General features: G+C 42.0%; 1 protein-coding gene across 1 annotated transcript in view; it reads right to left on the bottom strand.

Annotated features, from left to right (window-relative positions):
- TMEM248 (transmembrane protein 248) overlaps window positions 1-4,224 on the bottom strand; it is a 30,672-nt gene extending 26,448 nt beyond the window's left edge. The window contains exon 1 of the mRNA XM_039238077.1: window positions 3,973-4,224. The gene's annotated coding sequence lies outside the window, so the exon portion shown is untranslated. The remainder of the gene's footprint in view (window positions 1-3,972) is intronic.
- Between the last annotated feature and the right edge of the window lie 18,345 nt (window positions 4,225-22,569).

Below are 22,569 nucleotides of genomic sequence, written 5' to 3'. Positions count from 1 at the left end.
TTAATCCTCACAACTCTGCTAGGTGAGTATTACTAATCTCATTTGACAGACAAGGAAACTGAGTCAAAAGAGGTTAAGCCATCTGTGCCAGGGAGTAAGTGGCAAGAGACAGATTCATCTCACTCCAAAAGCTGTCATCAATCACAACACCACGGTTGATAGGTAGGTTTCAAGTCTAATGCCAAGCTGAAAAGAAACAAAATTTTCTTATGCCGTGGCTATATATGGTGTATTTTAGTCATAAAAGCAAAAGACTGATTTTTTTGAAGTTTAAAATGGTTAACTTATTTTCCACCTCTTTAAGCAAGGCAATTCATATCTTACAACACTCATCAATCAGAATATAAAGCAAAGAGGAGTAGAATCTTTGTCAATGTTTCCTGTTTCTCAAGCTAATACATTTCATGGTGCAGAAAAGACTTTCACACTCACTCACAAGTTTAAATGATCAAGATAAATTACAACAGAAAGCATCAAGTTTTAGTGCATTTTAGGCAATACCAGTACTCAAAGACGAAAAGGAACAACCTGGGTTGACATAGTTACCTGTGTGTAACCAGACTTACTTCCAAAATTCAGACTCTGGCTGCATCTCTACTCACTTATAATTAACAAACGCATGGCTCCATTTTCAAAGACATAATATAAAACCATGGTAACTTCCAGCGTGCCTCCTTCCTCTTTTAAAAAAATTAATTCACCATAGGTCCGAAATGGAAAATAATTTTTTTTAGTGTTTACTTTTGAGAGAGACCAAGAGTAAGCGAGGGAGGGGCAGAAAGAAAGGGAGACACAGAACCCGAAGCAGGCTCCAGGCTCTGAGATGTGACAGCACACAGCCTGATGCAGGGCTCGAACTCATGGACCATGAGATCATGACCTGAGCGGAAGCTGGACGCTTAACTGACTGAGCCACCCAGGCACCCTCAAAGTGGAAAATAATTTATCTTTGTTCTTTAGTTTTTTTTAATTGCTGACCATCTTAGAAACCAAACTTAACAAGTATCCCCACATTAGGGGCGCCTGGGTGGCTTAGTCGGTTAAGCGTCCGACTTTCGCTTAGGTCATGATCTCGCGGTTCGTGGGTTCGGGCCCTGCGTCGGGCTCTGTGCTGACTGCCGGCCCAGAGCCTGGAGCCTGTTTCAGTCTGTGACTCCCTCTCTCTCTGACCCTCCCCTGCTCACGCTGTCTCTCTCTCTCTCTCCTAGAAATAAATAAAAACATTAAAAAATATATATATAAAAAAAAACAAGTATCCCCACATTAAAGTTTAATGACTTGGAATTTAATTAACAGATATTTTAAAAAACAAATCATGAGCAATGACAAGATTAAATCAACACTAAAAGTTCAATATGAAATTATCACATCCAAACTCAGTGTAAAGACTGGGAGACGTTGTGAAAACAGCACTTTTAACCAAACAGCATCAAGGTCCAACCGGCAAATGACCGTACTTTGCAGACAGTTATCACCAAAGGTCACTGTACAGTCCCGAGGCCTACATTTAGGTATGGAATTATACACAAAGAGAACTACATACCTCTTGTCAAATTTATTCAATTTGTACCAGGGAAAAATAATTTAAAGATTTCCATATTTATCAAAATAAATCCAAAATGGAAAATCAATTTGCTACAAACTCTTTCCTCCATTCCTCTTTTTAAATCACTATGATACTGGGCTCATTTCTGAGTTTTTAGTTAAATTCCAGGTAATTAACATACAGTATAATATTTGTTTCAAGTGTATGCTATAGTGACTCAACACTTCCATATAACATCCCGTGCTCATCCACCACAAGTGCTCTCCTTAATCCCCATCTCCCTACCCACCTCTCTTCTAGTAACCATCAGTTTGTTCTCTATAATTAAGAGTCCATTTCAGGGCGCCTGGGTGGCTTAGACGTCTGACTTCAGCTCAGGTCATGATCTCATAGTTCATGAGTTCGAGCCCCACATAGGGCTCTGTGCTGACAGCTCAGAACCTGGAGCCTGCTTCAGATTCTGTGTCTCCCTCTCTCTCTGTCCCTTCCCTGCTCGTACTCTCTCTCTCTCTCAAAATAAATAAACATTAAAAATAATAATTAAATGACATTTAAAAACCAAAAAACAAAACACTCAGGAATTGGCTAAAAAGCCTGCCGTTCATTAACTGGCTGTAGCCAGAATGGCAAAGATCATCCTAGAGGCGAGTTCACGCAAACTAAACACAGGCACAGAAACAACTTGCAGACACCAAATTTAATTTCCTGGCTGTTAATACCAGACAGGAATCACAATAAGCATCTTTTTCATTGTCCTTAAAATAAGTTAAGCACCGCTTTGTGCCCCTGTCTGTGTAACAGAACAAAAGAAACCCACCAAATGAAAACAATTCTTTAGAACTCAGAAATTTACCAGAAGCCAGACTGGGTAGCCTGTGCTTTTTCTGTCTTAGGAAAGCATTTAACCCTCCTCACCGACTGCGTCTGCCAATGCTTCCACTGCCGGCTACCTAGCCTGAGTGCAGTTCCAACAACCGGCCCCAGCTTTTTCATTTCCCAGCTAATTCGCACCCAAATCCTCAAGATGCTTGGAGGTCCACGACAAGTCACTTCCGTTATGAAGCCTAACCTTGACAACAACCCCTGATAGTTATCATTTCCGTGTGGCCATTAAGTCCTGCCACTTTAACAGCCTACTGTTTTCTCTAAGCTTGTTCCCTGCGGGCGGGCAGAAACTGCATTTGCACTTGACTCCTCGGAGCAGCCCAAGCACAGGGGTACCTGACTAGCATTTGGGGTTCTCAGTACGCAGACACGGGTGGCAGCCCGGCTTCCAGTCCTCTCAACCTCAATCAGGCCACAGAAATTCTTCCCCCACCTTTACCAGGAAGCCGGCACCCTGCCTCCTTATCCTAGAGAGTAAACAGCTTGCAGTCATCAAGTAGATCTTAGCTGCACAACAGGTCTATTTCTTTTCCTTAAATGAGGAAACCGGAAGGTGTTCTTATCCTTCAAGCAATTTCATCTACACACAGGATACAAATGCTCAGACCCCCAAGCTAACCAGAGAGCTATTGGGACAAAAAAAATTTATTAAATATCCATCATCAAATTAATCAAATTCCAGTCTTGGAATTTTTCCTCCCACTAACTCCCATAGAGGCTCACCTTTGAGGCAGGAAAGTAGCAGTTCAGGAGCAGCCACAACCTTCCCTGCTTTAAAGCAGGCTGCAAAGCAGCTCCCCATTCATCGCTGAGTGAGGGCTGTAATCTGCGCTAGTTGGGAACTAAACTACAGGCATCGGAATCTTCAACAAAGGCCCCCTCACCAGCTGTCCCCCGGCTATGGTGTTCACACAGTTCAAAACTGCACAACAGGCTTGGTTTTATTCCTAATGGTGTTTATCAAGAGAAACAGAACTATCTGCCTCTGGATTACCCCGAAGCCACTCCTTAATGTATTTGATTAAAATACGAGTGAAGATCATTATCCGCCCCACTCTGGGTATTTACCAAGCCTGACACACAATATACCTCTATTTCAAGCTGCTGCACATAGGTGAGTCCCTCCCTCCCACCTTCTTCCAGAGATGCATACGATTTGCCAAGAGAGAAGTAACGCAAACACGACCCCAAGTCAAAAACGGCAAACTACCAAAATGTTCCCCGTGCCAACTCCAAATTATCCAGGCCCCAGGTCCATATGCGGGCAGTCCCGCCATCTCGAGGGCGGCGGGGCACCCCCTGCTCACGGCATGCGGGGGGACCAACGCCGGTGGCGGGTAACCGGGCCCACGCCAGCGGCGCAGGCCAGACTCGGGCTAAAGCGGAGCGACCCCCACCGGCGGCTGGGGCGGGGGCTGCAGCCCCGGGAGGAGAAGGCGGCAACCCGGCCCGCAGGGCCGCTCCCGACCTGCACGGCGCCCTCCCGGCCCCGCGCTCAGCCGCGGCTGAGCCCCGACCCCGGCCCGCCCGGCCCGGCTCACCCCGCCCCGGTGGGCAGCGGCGCGCCCCGGCCCCGGCCGGGCCAGCTGCTCGGCGGACGCCCGCGGCCGCTCAGAGATCACTCGCGGCGGCGCGCGGCGGGCCAGGGGCCGCTCGGCACCATCCTCCCCGCCGCGCCGGGGGCGGCGTCGGGCTCCGCGGGGCCCAGGCGAGGACCAGAGACCAGTCCGGCTCACGCCACCGCGACACAGCCTCCTCTCAGGGTCCGGCAGCCGTGGTTTCCGGGTAGAAAAAAACACCACCGCCAACGCTGCCTTGACCTCCGACACCTGGCGTCCGACGGCGGCGCGGCTGGGACAGGATTCCTCAGTCGCGAGCGACGCGGACCACGCCCCCTGGTTGGCCCACGTGGGGGCTTGCGTGCGAGCACGCGGGCTGTGTGCGTGCTGACGTGAGTGCGGGGCGTGCCTTTTTGTGTCCGTGGTTGAACGTGGCGTTGTACGGGTGGCGTTGGGGTGAGTGTGCGTGCGTTGTGCGCGGGTGTGGGTCTGTGTGTCGGTGTGCGTTCTGTAAAGACCGTGGTGGTGTGCGTCTGCGGAGCCGTGTGCGTGTTTAGTGCTGTGTGTGACGGTCATGAGTATAGCGTGTGTGCATACGTAGGTATAGGATGTGTGTGTGTGCTCGTGTATTAACCACTGCCCGTGAAAGTATAATTTAATACACTCGCTTTGTAACGTAATTTGGAATTATCCAGCAAACTTGAAGATGTACCTTCTTTCTGGAGAATATGTTCCCCCGAGGAAACAATTGCACATCTGCACGAGTAGACATAATAAAGAATATTTATAGCACCACTATTTGTAGTCACTAATAATTGAGGAGAAGACAAACACCCATACAGTCGAACGTAAACACAGACTTCAGTATAATCGTATGCAAACAATTTCGACAGCGAAGATTATTCCGAACAGCTGACAGCAGTGAGGCTCACTCGAAGGGTATATAAATCGCTGAGGGAGCAAACCACAGAACGATACATTGCAGCATAATTCCATTATTATAAAATCCCTCAAGCACGTTAATCTAATCAGCGTGCTGTTTAGAGATGCATACATGACTAGTGGAATTCAGAAAAAACATAAGAGATGCACAAACTTCGTGTTAAGTGATAAGATAAAATGGGGGGGAGGGAGCGCACAGGGTACTTCAGGGTACCTTGAGCAAGTCACAAGCACTCTGAACCTCGTGTTCTTCGTCTCTGAAGTGGGGGTGATAACACCAGCTTATTCAAGTGGTTAAAGTCCTCCACTCTGTAAAACTGTAAAGCACTACCCAGAGATAAGTTCATCGCTTTGAGAGCTAACCATGGTAGGACCTGATTTGTCAAAGTTCCTACAGGGTACTGACCCCTGATCAACGTACGACACACACCGATCTGATAGTATTGTTTTGAAACCCATGGGTTCAGGGAGCTTCAGAGTAGTTTTTGTCAGCTTCTCAGCATATTTGTTGCTAACAGCCAAAGGGCTCTGCAGTTGGGGCTAGTTACGTAGCAGGAACATGCCTATGCTATGTGACCAGTAAAACATTAGAAACCAGCAGAGACTCAGTTTTGGGCTGCCTGCTCCGAAGTGTTCCATGCACATGTTGATGGTTCCTGTCCCAGGAGTGAAAGCGCTGAGTCTTGGCTCTTACAGAAGAACAATAGAACTGGCCCTTTCCAGCCCTTACTTAACTATTACTGCTATATTGAATATTGTCTTTTTTCTCTCTAATAAACTGTAGAGATTTTAGGATCCTGCGAGTTTTCTTTAGCAACCAAAGCCTGTTAAACCATTTCAGCAGCTGGTGTCAGATGTAGGATTTACTGAAAAAGCCCTGACTCATTCTCAGCTCAAAATATGGCTAATGCCATTACTAGAAAGAAACAGGGTGATTCTGATAAAAAGGATGGAAATGAACAAGTTACTCTTGGTTTAAAGTAGCACAGACTTTGAAATAGATACTGGTAGTAGAACATTCCAGTGAAATCTGGAACTGAAGGAATCTGGACCTCAGGGGCTAGAAAAATGGGCCAGCAGGGAACTGGAGACTGATTATCAGGCTAAAAATTCAGTTCTGTGGTTGCTGCTTTGAGCATCAGCCAAATGAAAGGAAGCTCAGAATCTCCATAATATTTGATGAATCAGCTAATTCGGTGAGAGCTAGGACAGCAAGGAAGATAATTCAAGTTGGGCAAGACGACAGGGAAGGCAAGAAACTATGGAAATAAGGGGTTATTCAGTGAAGGAATGGAATAATTTTGCAGGTCATTACAGACATCGTCCTGATAATCTTTTGTTAAAATGGCTCCTGAGAATTTTAGGTGTCTCTGCTTTGAACACTTCTGACTACAGGGGAATATTTGGGCTCACCAACTATTGGCTAATCCCTTTGTGGGGATGGTTCATAGGGAAGCCCCTAGATTTCTAGAATGGATTAAGAGAAGGGCCCATCATGCTTATCCCGGGAAAGGCAATATCACTGCCCCTCCCTTGTCAATGCACACTAAAGCTGCAAAAATATTGCAGGTGCAGGCAGTATTGAACTATCCGTATAATGACAGAATCAAGCTCCCCTCACCCGGGCTACTACTGACACTGTAATTAAAGGCGTCCCGCCAGCACTGACACCATATATGACTTGGCTATTGAGACCACAGGAGAATGTAAAAGAGGCAACCTCGAATTCTTTATCCCATCTACCACCTAGAGGATTTCAAAATATTAAAAAAAAAAAAAAAATTGGTGGCACGGCCACTTTGGAAAACAGACTGGCAGTTCCTCAAAAAGTGAAACAAAGAGTTAACATTTTGGCCTAGCAATTCCATGTCTAGAGACCCAAGAGAGTTAAAACAGGTCAACGCAGGGGCACCTGGGTGGCTCAGTCAGTTGGGCGTCGGACTTTGGCTCAGGTCATGATCTCACATTCATGGGTTCAAGTCCCGCATCGGGCTCTGTGCTGGCAGCTCAGAGCCTGGAGCCTGCTTCAGACTCCGTATCTCCCTGTCTCTCTGCCTCTCCCCCTCTTATGCTCTGTCTCTCTCATCTCAGAAATAAATAAAACATTAAAAATTTTTTTAAAATGTCAACACAAAAATTGGTACACCAACATTTATGAGCGACATCATAATAGTCAAAAAAAGTGGAAACAGCCCAGATGTTCATCAAGTGATGAATGACTAAACAAAATATGGTACATCCACACAATGGAACATTATTCACCTGTGAAGGGGAATGATGTACTGATACATAGTCCAACATGGATGAACATTGAAAGTATCATAATAAATGAAAGAAGCCAGTCACAAAAGGCCACATGTTAAGATTCCACTTGATGTGAAATGTGCAGAAGAGGCAAATCCATAGAGGAAGAAAGTGGATTCATGGTTGCCGAAGGTGAGGGGCGGTAACTAAAGGGGAAGAGGGTTTCTTTGGGGGCCAGTAAAAACACTTGAAAAACAACTCTGTGAATACACTAAAAACCATTGAATTATACACTTTAATTGGGTGAATTATATGGTATATGAATTACATCTCAGTAAAGGTGTTTTCAAAAAGGTTAGAACTTTACAAAAGAAAGAAAATCAAAACAAGAAATGGACTAACAAGTCAACCTATAATCATGTGGGAATCTTTAGACAGCTCATTTTAAAAGTCAAAAATGGAGGAAGTTGAGAGAAAAAGTGTCACCAAAACCTTTATGAAAATCTGGGCATCCCACATCTAAGTCTCCGCAAAGCCCCTAGTATGGAAAATTCCGAGGCTTAGGGAAATTTCAGAAAGAAAAAAGGTTCCAGTGAGCCTACAACATCAGATTCTAAAATATTCAGGTTTAATACAAAGGCGATAGTTCTTTGTCCAATACCTTCAAGTTTTCCTTAAGACTGATATTATTTCAAAATTTAAAAATAATTGACATTCCTTACTGTTAAAAACAAAAAAACAAAAACAAAAACAAAAACAAAAAAAAAAAAACAAGGCCCTAATGGAGGAAGAAGACTGATAAAAAGATCAAGTTCTCTCTCTTTAAAAAAAAAAAAATTTTTTTTACATTTATTTATTTTTGAGAGACAGAGAGAGGCAGAGCACAAGTGGGGGAGGGGCAGAGAGAGAGGGAGACACAGATCTGAAGCGGGCTCTAGGCTCTGAGCTGTCAGCACAGAGCCCGACACGGGGCTTGAACCCATGAACCATGAGATCGTGACCTGAGCCGAAGTCAGACGCTTAACCAACTGAGCCACCCAGGCATCCCCGAAAAAAGGTCAAAGTCTCTTGACCCAACTCCCAGTGGGGTTCCCAAGGCCTTTTACAATGGTGAAATGGCCAGAAGTGGAGAAGTAATTCTTCTAGATCTCCTGGGCACAGGGCACATTTACAGTGTCGCCAAGGCCTGCTAACAAGCCCCATAGGGGCAATAGAATTAACCCAGGGGGGACACAAATTGAAGTCTGGTCAAAAATTGGAATATGTGATTCGTAAATTACATATGGTGATGTGTCTCCCTTACTGGCCATGTTTTGTGGTGGAGTCAGGGCAGTGGGGAGGGGAGACAGAGGGATTTACACAGGGGTCTTCCCTGCTGTGCTCCGTTTTCTCTTTCAATATCGAACCTGGTAATCTCTGCACTAAAACTTCAGTTAAGGGCTCCAGAGGCTGGACATCTCCCACAACAAGATACTATGTCCATAAATTTGGACATAACTGCAGGATTTCAAAGGGATCGACAGGACTGGCTGTCCCTTTCCCACACCCCACCCCGGTGGAGCTGGCTGCTGAGATATTTTGTTACCTGGTGGATGGGACAGATGCATTTCTTTGCACGATCCAATCAGACCCTCAGGATAAACTGAAGGGGAGGCTCCTGCGCATTTCCTGCAGTTCCAGTGGTATATTTGCACAGCAGGGAACCACGGGGCCTTCTTTAGAGAGAAAGGACTGGATTAAAATTGATGATATGTGGAAGAAGGTGCAATTGCTCCAGGGGGGAAAGGGAGTCAATAGCAGGTGATAGGGAAAATCTAACCAAATCGCCACGCCTTGCGAGAAGCTTGGAGGAAGAGAATAAATATAGTCTCTTAGCTTTGACTCAGAAGGTCCTGGGGGCAAAGAACTCTGTCAAAAGCTCCTCTTTTTTGAAGAGGCAACAAATGACCTGACCACTACGGAAAACAGTGTGGCAGATCCTCAGAAAGTTAAACACAGAATGACCCATCAATTCCAGTCCTAGGTGTACACCGCACAGAACTAAGGACAGGAGCTAAAACTGACCCCTACAGACTGGTGTTCATCGCACCTTATTCGTAATAGTCAGAATGTGGCCCAGATGGTCACCAACAGATTAACAGGCAAACAAGTTGGTCTACACATACGAAAGGATATCATCTTATAAAGGAAGGAAACTCTGATACGTGCTACCACATTATGCTAAATGAAAACACGATGCTAAATGAAATAACCCAGACACAAGGAACAAATATTATATGATTTAACTTATATGAAGCAGACGTCATTAAGACGGAAAGTAGAAAAGAGGTCATCAGGGGCCGCGGGAAGCAGGGAATGGGGAGTTCTTGTTTAATGGTATAGAGTTTCTGTTTGGGAGGATGAGCAAGTTCTAGAAACAAGTGGTAATGATGGTTGAATGACATTGTGAATGTACTTAATACCACTGAATTGTACACACAGCTGATGACCACGTGTGAAGTCTGTGTGACCACAAGGTGCAATTGTGATGTGACTATGTCTTTGGGTTTGCATTTCACATTTGGTCACAAAATACTATAGACAAGGCCTCTGACTTATATTGCCATGAGGAATAATTGTGGTAGATGTGAAAAGGTAGATTTTGTTGGAAGGGACAACATACTCAAAAGTCGATTGATTATGGTTTGATTGTGCCATGTAGCACAGATAGCCATTGATCAGAGAGGAAAAGTATTGTCAAGTATGAAACATTTGTGCTCATATTATTTTTTTTAATGTTTATTTATTTTTGGGACCGAGAGAGACAGAACATGAGCGGGGGAAGGGCAGAGAGAGAGGGAGACACAGAATGGGAAGCAGGCTCCAGGCTCTGAGCTGTCAGCACAGAGCCCGATGCGGGGCTCGAACCCACAAACTGTGAGATCATGCATGACCTGAGCAGAAGTCGGATACGTAACCGACTGAGTCACCCAGATGCCCCTGTGCTCATGTTACTTATTGTTGGATAGATCAGCTCTCTGTTTAAATGAATGCCACCCCCCCAGATGACCGCAAACATTTGGAATCTGTGTACACATTTGGGTTTTCTATATGAACAGGGTGCCTGTTCCAAGGTGTTCTGTGCACATGCAGGTGGTTCCTGAACCAAGGCAGGGTAATAGGACCTTGCACTTGGACTTCCCAGAACCTAAAGGGAAGACAGCCTTTGGCTGTGATACATTTCCTGACTTTAATGCTGTTGCTACCTATTACCCTTTCCGGGAATAAACTGTAGATAAGTAAGCATTGCCATTTTGAGTCCTGTCATTTTGGGTCTTGAACGAGTCAATCCTGTTCGACTACCACTGATGGTACAGTTTTGCTGCACTAATAATCCCTGGGTCTCCTGGTGGGGTGCACTGAGAAGGACGCGTCACCTCTTTGGCATTCCTGTCAAAATGCGAAAACCTGAATGTAATCCTCAGGAAGTGATCAAACAAATCTGGGATGGGTGACGTTCTCCTAAAATACCGATCCCACACTCTTCAAATACATCAATGTCATGAAAACAAGAAACACATGTATACTAAATCCATGTATGCCAAATCAGCATGATGTACACTTTAAATAGCTTACAATTTTATTTGTCAACTCTACCTTAATAAACTGAGGGAAAAAGAAATGAGGCTGGGCAATTGTTCTAAATTAAAGACCACTAAAGACACATGACCACTAAAAAGCTATCCTGCATAGGAACCTGGATTTGGAAAATTTCTGCTTAATGCATCAATGTTAAATTCCTGTGGTTACATTAAAGATTGTCCTTATTCTTAGGAGATATATATATACTATATTTAGATATATCCTAAACAGAGGTATTGAGTTATGACATCCGCACCTGAGAGGCAGAGAGAGAGAGAGAGAGAAGCAAATATGATGGAATGTTAAGTATTGAATCAAGGAGAAGGGCATACAAATGTTCATTATAGTATTCTTTTAATATTTCTGTAGATCTGACGCGTCTCAAAACCATACTTTAAAAGAAAAAATAACAATCACTGTGATACATTAGGCCAGAAGTCAGCAAACTTTTCCGTCAAAAAAAAATATGTTAAGCTTTATGAACCATATGGTCTCTGTTACAACTATTCATCTCATTCTGTGAAAGACACAAAATGAATGGGAGTGGCTGTATTCTAATAAAATCTTATTTCCAAAAGCAAGTGCTGTGGCAGATTTGGCTGCAGGCCATCGTTTCTGCCCCCTGCTTTAGGCTGTGGCAACCTCAGGGTGATTCTGCTGCATCCTATAGTCAACTAGAAATCCTTGGCTGCTCGGGAATGGGCAGCATCTGTTAAAATGTAAACCAAATATTATAGTTTGAAATGCTATTATCCTAATCTCCCAATAACTGATGACCTAACAGCCACAGCCCACTGAAAACATCCTCTCCTCTTTTTCATCTTGTCCCTAATAAAAATGCTTCAAATCTCAGGGTGCCTGGGTGTCTCAGTCAGTTAAGCGACTGACTCTTGATTTCGGCTCAGGTCATGATCTCATGGTTTGTGGGATCCAGCGCTACAGCGGGCTCTGAGCTGTCAGCGCAGACAGTGCAGAGCCTGCTTGGGATTCTCTCTCTCCCTTTCAGTGTGTCCCTCTCCCACTCACACACTCTCTCTCTGTCTCTCAAAATAAAGGCATTAAAAAAAAATTTTTTTTTTAACGTTTACTTATTTTTGAGACAGAGAGAGACAGAGCACGAGCTGGGGAGGGGCGGAGAGAGAGGGAGACACAGAATCTGAAACGGGCTCCAGGCTCTGAGCCGTCAGCACAGAGCCCGATGCAGGGCTCAAACCCACGGACCGCGAGATCATGACCTGAGCCAAAGTCGGCCACCCAACCGACTGAGCCACCCAGGTGCCCCTACATTTTAAAAAAGAGAGAAATGGGAACTCTGTGGGAATGTAAAATGGTGCAGCCACAAGGGAAAATAGTATGGCATTTTCTCAAAATATTAAAAATAGAACTATGGAACTACCATATGATCCAGCACTTCTGGGCATATTATCCAAAAGAATTAGAAGTCAGGATCTTAAAGAGATCTGCACCCCTGTGTTCAGTGTAGCATTGTTCACAATCGCTAAGACACGGAAATAATCTAAATGGCCATCAATGGATGAATGCATAAAGAAAATGTGTACACATACAGTGGAATGCCACTTGGCCAAAAAATAAATAAATAAGGAAATTCTGCAAAATGGGATAACATGGATGGATCTTAGGACATAAGGCATGATTCCACTTAACATGAAGTATCTAAAATAGCCAATTCCATGACATCAAAGATTGGGATGGTGGTTACCAGAGGCTGGGGGGGGGGGGAGGGGAGGGGTTGCTGTACTGTTATTAATCAATAGTCCAAAAATTTCAGTTAAGGTTCTAGATATCTACTGTACAGCATTGTATTTAGAGTCAGCAATAACATACACTTAAACATCTGTGAAGGGATAGACTTTATGTTAAGTGTCGTTACCAGACTAAAAAGTAAAAGAAATGAAAAGAGTGGGGGCCCTGGAGCTAGTCTGCCAGGTTTCAATCCTGGCTCCACATTTCAGCTCTGTGATCTCAGGCAACACGCTGGCATCTCCATGCACCAGTTTCCTCTTTGTGCTTCAGGATAATAAGTACAACCGACCTGCAGGCTACTTGAGAAGATTAAATAAGTTCTTCCATGTGAGGCACTTAGCACAGTGCCTGGCATGTGTCAAGCACTAATTAATGCTACCTATTATTATTCCTGCTAAATTAGGTTTGTTAGACACAGTCAAGAGGTAATACATTTTAAATGCTCACTTAGCATGGATCTGGTATATAAGGGTAAATTGTATGTAAGATGCCACAATTATGCAGTGAAACATGCATTTGTTGCCTGTCACTTTCATTGTATCTTACACTCAGCTAAGTCTTGAGCTATTTAACTTTTCATGTTTTTGCACCTTCTCATTCCTCCTGGACTATAAATAAGCTGAAGGCAGAGTCCAGGACGTGTGGATTTTTGCAGCCCCTCCAGCACTATTCTGCATATGTAGTCTGGGCTAGAATATATATAGGGCATAGTGTTAATATGGTTTTAAAAGAAAGAAACTTGGGACGCCTGGGTGGCTCAGTCGGTTAAGTGTCCAACTTTGGGTTGGGTCATGATCTCATGGTTCATGGGTTCCAGCCCCACAGTGGGCTCTGTGCTGACAGCTCAGAGACTGGGGCCTGCTTCAGATTCTGTGTCTCCTTCTCTCTCTGCTCCTCCCCTGCTCATGTTCCGTCTTTCGCTGTTTCTCACAAATAAATCTTGAAAAAAAATTTTAAAGGAAGAAACTTGAGTAGACCATCTAATCCAGCACACTACTGATTGACTTATCTAAACCCTTTTATTTTATTTTTTCATATATATATTTTAAAGTTTATTCCTTTTGAGAGAGACGGAGACAGTGCTGGGGGTGGCGGCTGGGGGGTGAGGGGTGTCAGAGACAGGTGGAGAGACAGAATCCCAAGCAGGCTTCATACTGTCAAGGCCGAGCCTGACACAGGGCTTGAACCCAAGAAGCTCCAAGATCCTGACCTGAGCTAAACCCAAGTTGGGCATTCAACCAACTGAGCCACCCAGGCGTCCTTCATCTAAACACTTTTAAAAAGACAGAGCTTTCTGAGGCACCTGGGTAGCTCAGTCCATTGGCATTGGACTTCAGCTCAGGTCATGATCTCCCCTCACGGGTTCAAGCCCCCCATCAGGGTCTGTGCTGAGAGCCTGGAGCCTGCCTCAGATTCTGTGTCTCCCTCTCTCTCTGCTCACGCTCTCTCTCTCTCTCTCTCTCTCTCAAAATAAATAAACGTTAAAAAATTATTTTAAAAAAAAGAGCTTTCAGAATGAACCGCTATCACTTATGAAATGATAAGAGAAAGTCTTCAGTTGAAGCTGTGACCATGTCCATCCACCCCTCTGACTTTTCAAATCAGGAGGAAATGACCAGACTCCTCCCCCTCCCAGACTCACAGCAGGTGTCACCAAAATTTCAGGTCAATTCTGACTGTGGACTCAGCACTCAGGCGCAATGCCTCCATGTGTAAGAATGCTTACCATGCTTCCAGCTGTCACCCCAAGTCCAAGAAACTAGATTTCTTTCAGCTTCATCGACTTTTTATTAAGGGAGTAGCACTCTTCTTCTGGCAGTGAAACCATTCGGCGAGTGTGTACTTCCCTAGAGGGAATTTAAACCAGACACCTGGCCCTGCAGACAACTCATTATTCTTTTAAGGAGGAGGAGGTCTCAGAACCTTCCAGCAGGATGATTCTACCCCAGAGGTGGCATTCTATATTGGTAACCACAGAGGGGTTGCCTGGGAAACCCCATTTAGAGATCAACTGTGTCACTTTTAAAACACACTTCTCCCTTTAAGAGCTAATATGCATGATTACAATTCTGTGTTGTGTGGCGGTTTGGAGAGCACTGGTTTTCACACTCTTAAAATACATTTTTCATTTTTCTGATTATAAAACAACCATGGTACTATATAAGGAAAATTTAGGAAATATTAAAAAGGAAATGAAAACCATCTGTAATAACCAAACCCAATTGTAACTACTGTTAAGATTTTGCTGTATTTCTGGAGCACCTGGGTGGCTCCATCGGTTAAGTGCTGGACTCTTGGTTTCACCTCAGTTCATGATCTCGTGGTTCGTGAGTTCAAGCCTCCAGTCGGACTCTGTGCTGACAGCGAGGAGCCGGCTTGAGATTCTCTGTCTCCCTCTCTCTCTGCTCCTCCCCTGCTTGTATGCACTTGCTCTCTCTCTCTCTCTCTCTCTCTCTCAAAATAAGTAAATAAACTTAAAAAAAGAAAGAGGAAAGATTTTGCTGTATTTCTTTCTTTTTTTCTAGCATTGCATGGAATTTTAAAACAAATTTGGAACTATGCTTCACATCATGCTAGGACAGCTTTTCTACATAATTATTACTTGATTTAAACATCCCCCTCTACACAATTTAAACACTGAAAAAGTTTAACTTCTGTAGTCCGTATTTGTAATGTAAATTTTTATTGTGTTTCTTATTATTTTTTTAGCATAGCTTTCCAGAAATGGGGTTACTGTGCCAAAAAGTAAAAGAACTTTTTTTTTTTTTTAATGTTAGAGGGAAAGAGAGCAAGCGAGCAGTGGAGAACGGCAGAGGGGAAAAGAGAGATTCTTAAGCAGGCTCCACATTCAGCCTGGAGCCTGATGTGGAGATCAATCCCACAACCCTAGGATTATGACCTGAGCCAAAATCAAGAGTTGGTCGCTCCATCTACTGAGCCACCGAGCCGCCACAAAGAGTAAAAAGATTTTTAAGGCTCTGATACATCGCACTGATTGGCCATCTGGAAATTTTATAATCTGTCTTTCCATCAGTGAGGCACATTTCTCTGTACACTCCTAGTCATGAAACGTTATCATAAAATTTTACTTTTGCCAATTTGACAAGAGAAAAATTATGTTATTAAACTATTTTACATTTCTGACTACTAATGAGGTTGCAATTTTCATCTCTTGCTGTCCATTCATAAGTCTAAATGGTGAACTGTTTGTTCACACCCTTTCTGCATTAAAAAAATGTTTATTTATGTTTGAGAGAGTGCAACCAGGGGAGGGAGAGAGAAAGGGGGGATAGAAGATCCCAAGTCTGTGCTAACAGCAGGGAGCCCAGTGTGGAACTCACTCATGACCTGAGGTGAAGTCAAACACTCAATTGACTGAGGCACCCAGATGCGCCACCTTTGTGAATTTTTAAATGGTTAAAATGTTTTCAATTTTCATATTTGAAAAAGTACTTCCGTTTTCTTTCATATTTGTATTGGTAATTTGTCTTATTCCCCCCCACAACTTTATTGTGATATAATTGACATATAACATTGGTAAGTTTAAGGTGTATAACATGATTTAATACACACTTATGTTGCAAAATGATTACCACAAAGTGGTTAGTTAGCATATCTATCACCTCACACAATTACCCTTTTCATTTTATTTTATTTATTTATTTTTGGTGAGAACATTTAAGATCTACTTTTATTTTATTTGTTTGTTTGTTTGTTTGTTTTTAAATTTGAGAGAGAGGGGGGCGCCTGGGTGGCTTAGTCGGTTAAGCGTCCAACTTTCACTTAGGTCATGATCTCATGGTTCATGGGTTCGAGCCCCGCGTCGGGCTCTGTGCTGACTGCCAGCTCAGAGCCTGGAGCCTATTTCAGAGTCTGTGTCTCCCTCTCTCTCTGACCCTCCCCTGCTCACGCTGTCTCTATCTCTCATAGAAATAAATAAAAATATTTAAAAAAAAATAAATTTGAGAGAGAGAGAGCACACGCAAGCAATGGAGAGGGGCAGAGGGAGAGAGACAGAGAATCTTACTCAGGCTCCACACTAAGCATGGAGCCCAATGTGGGGCTCAATCCCATGACCCAGGGATTGAGCCCAATTTGAGTCGGATGCTCAACTTCCTAAGTGACCCAGGAGCCTCTAAGATCTACGTTCTCAACAATTTTCAAGTATGTAATTCAGAAATTGTTAACTGTAGTCACATGCTGTACTTAATTCATAACTGGAAGTTTGTACCTTTTGACCAATATGTCCCCATTTGCCACCCCTCAGCCTCTGGCAACAACAATTTTGCTCTGTTTCCATGAGTTCAGCCTTTTTAGATTCCACACATAGATTCCACAAGTGAAATCATACAGTATTTGTCTTTCTCTGTCTGATTTATTTCATTTAGCATCAATGTCCTCAAGATCCATCCATGTTATCAGAAATGGCAGGATTTCCTTTTATTAAAAAAATTTTATATATTTATAACATTTCTTTATCCATTCTCTGTCAGCAGACACAGGTTGTTTCCAAGCTTTGGCAATTGTGAATAATGCTTCAATGAACATGGGGGCACAAATATCCCTTTGAGATACTGTGATTTCATCTCTTTTCACATCTATACACAGAAGTGGGATTGCTAGATGTATAGTAATTGCATTTTTAATTTTTTAAGAACCTCCGTAGTTTTTTCCACAGCAACTGTACCAATTTACATCCCCACCAACAGTGCACAAGGGTTCTCTTTTCTCCACACACTTACTAATAACGGTTATCTCTCATCTTTTTTATCAGGTCCAGGGATGGTGATATCTCACTGGAGTTTTGATTTGCATTTCCCTGATATTTAGTGATGTGGAGCATCTTTTCATGTCTTCTTTGTAAAAATGTCTATTCTGGATGTCTGTCCATTTTTAAATCAGATTATTTGTTTTTTGTTTTTGTTTTGTTTTTGCTGTTGAGTTGTATGTATTGGGTATTAGCACCTTATCAGATGTATAGTTTCCAAATATTTTCTCCCTTTCCATAGGTTATCTTTTCAATTGGTTTGATGGTTTCCTTTGCTGTGTAGAAGTTTTTTGTTTTTAATTTTTATTGAGAAATAATTGACATATTATATTGTATGTTTTAGGTGTGTAATATAATGATTTTATAAATGTATATGTTGTGAAATGATTACTATAATGGGTTTAGTTAACATCCATAGTTACAATTTATTTTCCTTTCTTCTTTCATGAGAACTTTAAAGATTTACTTTCTTAGCAAATTTCAAATATACAATATAGTATTGTTAATTAGAGTAACCACGTTGTACAATACATCCCCAAGTTATAATATCTATCTTATAACTCAAAGTTTGTGCCCTTGACCACCTTTGCCCATTTCACCCACCAACCTCCCTCCCCACTCTGCCCCTGGCAATCACCAATCTGTTATCTGTATCTAGGAATTCATTTTTCTTTAAAAGATTCCACATATAAGTGAGATCATACAATATTTGTCTTTCTTCATCTGATTTATTTCAGTTAGAATAATGCCTTCAAGGTCCATCCATGTTGTTGCAAATGGCAGGATTCTTTTTTACAGTTAAATAATCTCAGAGAGAGAGAGAGAGAGAACTGGGTGGTTCAGTCAGTTAAGCCTCTGACTTTGGCTCAGTTCATGATCTCATGGTTCGTGAGTTTGACCCCCCCCCCCATTGGGCTCTGCACTGATGGTACAGAGCCTGCCTGAGATTCTCTCTCTGACCTCCCCACCTTTCAAAATAAATAAATAAAACTTAAAAAAAAAAAAGAGAGAGAGAGAGAGCGCACACAAATGGGGAAGAGGGGCAGAGAGAGAGAGAATCCCAAGCAGGCTCCACACTTAGTATGGAGCCGGATGCAGTGTTTGATCCCACAACCCTGGGATCATGACCTGAGCTGAAATCAAGAGTCAGATGCTCAACCAACTGAGCCATGCAGGCTCCCCGAAAGTGTTTTCAAGTCCTCTACTATTGTTGCATTGTTGGCAATGTCTCCCTTCAGATCTGTTAGTATTTGCTGAATATATTTAGATATTCTAATGTTGGATATATATATATATATAAAATATAATATATAACATATTGTCCTATTCTTATGATGAATCTCCCCCTTTATCGTTACATAATGAATTTTTTTGTCTGTTGTTACTTAAAGTCTATTTTGTATGATATAAGTAGAGCTAGCACTTCTCTATTATGGTTTCTATTTGCATGAAATATCTACTCCCATCCTTTCATTTTGAATCTATGCGTGTCCTTGAAGCTGATTCAAGTCTTTCGTAGGCAGCATCTTCTTTTTATCCAGAAAGCCACTCTACGCCTTGAGTTGGAGAATATAATCCATTTACATTTAATAGTGTTTATATTTAACTGATGTTATACATAGATGAACTTCCCCAACTTCCCCACCTTTGTGGGAATATGCATTCTGCAAATGAAAACATTTTAAGAACGACAGAAGGTAAAGGGAATATTTACATATATTTTACACTAGTTCTTTTACCATTTTATACTTTTATATTTGTCTCTTTAATCCATCAGGAGCTAAATTCATAATAGTGTAAGATGAAGTTCTACTTTAATTGTTTACCAAAAATTGGTAATACAGAAGTATACCATTGAGGGGTGGAAAGAAATCACTTGTGATAAGGAGGAGAGTGAAAATCAGCCAGCTGGGATTTGTACATCTCCTCCCTCAGTCATTCGTATTTAGACTTTGTTCTACCATTAAAACATCTTACTGTTGAAGCTGGCTTTATTCAAAGGTGTGGCCTCTGGCCACTTGTCACATGGAAAAGAAGCTTGGAAACCCTTGAAATAATTATTTCCAACATGATTAAACTTTTAATTCTGAAATGTTCATGGGAAGTTGGCAAAAATAGTAGAGATATCTCCTGTGCGTTCCTACCTCCAACGGTAACACCATACATACCTGTAGTACAGTATCATACCAGAAAATCAATATTTGTACAATCTACCAAACTTATTCCCATTTCACCTTTTTTACATGCACTCTTTTGTATTTTCACACATGTGTAGTTCTATGCAATTAGTAGTATGTATAGATTTATTTAACCATCACCAACATCAAGATTCAAAACAAAATCAAGATCTACCATCACAAAGCGACTCCCTCATGCTACCTTCCACTCCTGTTCCTAACCACTAGCAACCACTAATTTTTTCCCCCATGTCCATAATTTTATCATTTCAGCAATGTTATGTTAATGGAATCATACAGTATGCAACTTTTTGAGGCTGGGGTTTTTTTCACTCCAACTGTCACACGTATTAAGAGTTTTTCCTTTTTGTTGCTAAGTAGTGGTCCATCGTATGTATGTGGCATGAAATAACATATGGAATGTTGCTACTTTGAAGTTACTCAAAATAAAGCTGCTTTTAACATTTGTACACAAGTTTTGCATGATCAGGAGTTTTCATTTCTCTGGAATAAATGGCCAGGAGTTCTATTGCTGGTTTGGATGGTAAGCATATGTTTTATAAGAAACTACCAAACTATTTTCCAGAGTGGCTGTGGCATTCTACACTGTTTCTTTTCTGATTCCATGGGTTTTTTTTTTTCTTGGATTCATTTTCCCTTGTTTATCAAGTGTCATTCCTTTACTCCTTTTTAGTTTCTGTTTAAATTTTTAAAAATTGTGGTAAAAGACACTTAACAAAGTGTGCCACGTTTCTCGAATTTTTCTATCACACCAAACAGAAATAGTGTACCAATAAACAATAACTCTCCATGCCTCCTTCCGCTCTAGCCCTTGGTAACTTCTATTCTAATTTCTGTCTCTCTCTATTTACCTAGTCTAGTTACCTCATATAAATGGAATCATACAATATTTGACCCTTTGTCTCTGGTTTATTTCACTTAGCATAATGTTGCCAAAGTTTATCCATGAATCGCATATCAGAATTTCATTCCTTTTTTAAGGCTCAATGCTTTTCCATCACATGGGTACACCAATTTTTTAATCCATTCATCTGTTGATGGCCATTTGAGTTGTATTAACCTTTTGGCTGTTGTGAATAATGCTTCTATGAGCATCGGTGTATAAACATTACGAACTAAATCGAATCTCCACAAAAATTCATATGTTGAAGTCTCACCCCCTAGTACCTCAGAATGTGACTGTGTGTAGAGACAGGATCTTTACAGGTGTAATCAATCTTCAATAAGGTCATTGGGGTGGACCTTAATCTAGCTTGACTAGTGTTATTTATAAGAGGAGGGAATTTGAACAGAGACATATATAGAAGGTAGATGATGTAAAGACACAGGAAGAAGATGGCAACCCACAAACCAAGGAGGAGCCTCAGATCCAACCCTACTGACACCATAACGTCACATTTCTAGCCTCCAGAATTGTTGTTTAAGCTACCCAGCTTTTGGTACTTGTTATGTCAGCCCTAATAATATAGCAAGTATCTGTTTGAATTCCTACTTTCAGTTCTTTTGGGTACTGTATCTAGGAATGGAATTGCTGGATCATATAGTAATCCTATGTTTCACTCTTTGAGGAACCACCAAAATGTTCTCCACAATGACTGCACCAATTTATATTCCCTACAGCAATGCGTCAGGGTTCCAATTTCATCACACCCTCATCATCACTTGTTATCGTCTGCTTTTCTGACAAAAACCATCCCGACTGCTGTGCATTGGTACCTCACCGTGATTTTGATCTGCTTTTTTTCTAATGACTACTGATTTTGAGTATCTTTTCATGTGCTCATGAGCAGTTGTGTATTTTCTTTGGAGATGTCTGTTTAAGCCCATTTCTGAATTGGGTTCCTTTTTTTTTATGTTTATTTTTGAGAGAGAGAGAGAGAGACATAGTATGAGCAGGGGAGGGGCAGAGAGGGAGACACAGAATCCGAAGCAGGCTCCAGTCTCCGAACTGTCAGCACAGAACCTGATGTGGGGCTTGAACCCATGAACTGTGAGATCATGACCTGAGCCAAAGTTGGATGCTTAACTGACTGAGCCACACAGGCGCCCCTGCTTGGGGTTTTTTTTTTTTTTTTAATTGTTGTTGAGTTGTAGGAGTACTTTATATATTCTAGATATCTAATGCTTATCAGGTATATGATTTGCAAAGATATTCTCTTGTAAAATAATGATTTCTAGGAGCTTGGGGGAAGAAGGAATGAGGCGACGATGTTCCAAGAATAGAAAATTTCAATTATACAAGATAAATAAGTTCTGGAGGTCTACTATACAACACAATGCCTATAGCTAACAATACTATGTTATATACTTAAATTTTTCTAAGAGGGTAGATCTTAAGTGTTCTTAACACCGTCACCCCCCACCATGCAAGTTAATAATAATAACGAGAAGGAAACTTTGAGAGGCGATGGATAAGTCTATAGCTTGGATGTTGGTGATGGTTTCACAAATGTATACTTAAACTCATCATGTTGCACATTAAATATGTACACCTTAAAATTTCCCCCTCCCTTTCTGTCTTTCCATTCTCTTGTTACTGTTCTTTGAAGCACAAAAGGCTAAAATGTTGATAAAGTCCAATTGATCCATTGTTTCTTTTATTGTCTGTACTTTTGGTGTCACATCCAAGAAACCATTGCCAAACCCAATGACATGGGGATTTCCCCCTCCCTTTTCTTCTAAGTTTTATAGCTTTAGCTCTTAGGTTTAAGTCTTTGATCCGTTGAACTAGTTGCTTATGATGTAAGGTCCAACTTCATTCTTTTGTACAAGGGTATCTAGTTTTCCTAACACCATTTATTGAAAAGATTGTCCTTTCTCCCACTGAATGGCCTTGCATAGATCTTCTATGGTTAAGTTTCTGTTCAAGTCTTTTGTCTACTAACTGAATTCGTTTTTAACTGTTGAGTTCACGGGTGTCTGGGTAGCTCACTAGTCTGACTTCGCTCAGGTTGTGATCTTGTGGTTTGTGGATTCGAGCCCCAGGTTGGGCTCTGTGCTGACAGCTCAGAGCCTGGAGCCTGCTTTGGATGCTGTCTACCT

This window comes from Hyaena hyaena, unplaced genomic scaffold (genome assembly GCF_003009895.1).
Source record: "Hyaena hyaena isolate Hyena2069 unplaced genomic scaffold, ASM300989v1 scaffold_135, whole genome shotgun sequence".
Lineage (NCBI taxonomy): Eukaryota > Metazoa > Chordata > Mammalia > Carnivora > Hyaenidae > Hyaena > Hyaena hyaena.
Note: the sequence above shows the minus strand (reverse complement) of the source record. Positions and strands in the feature narration are given on the sequence as shown.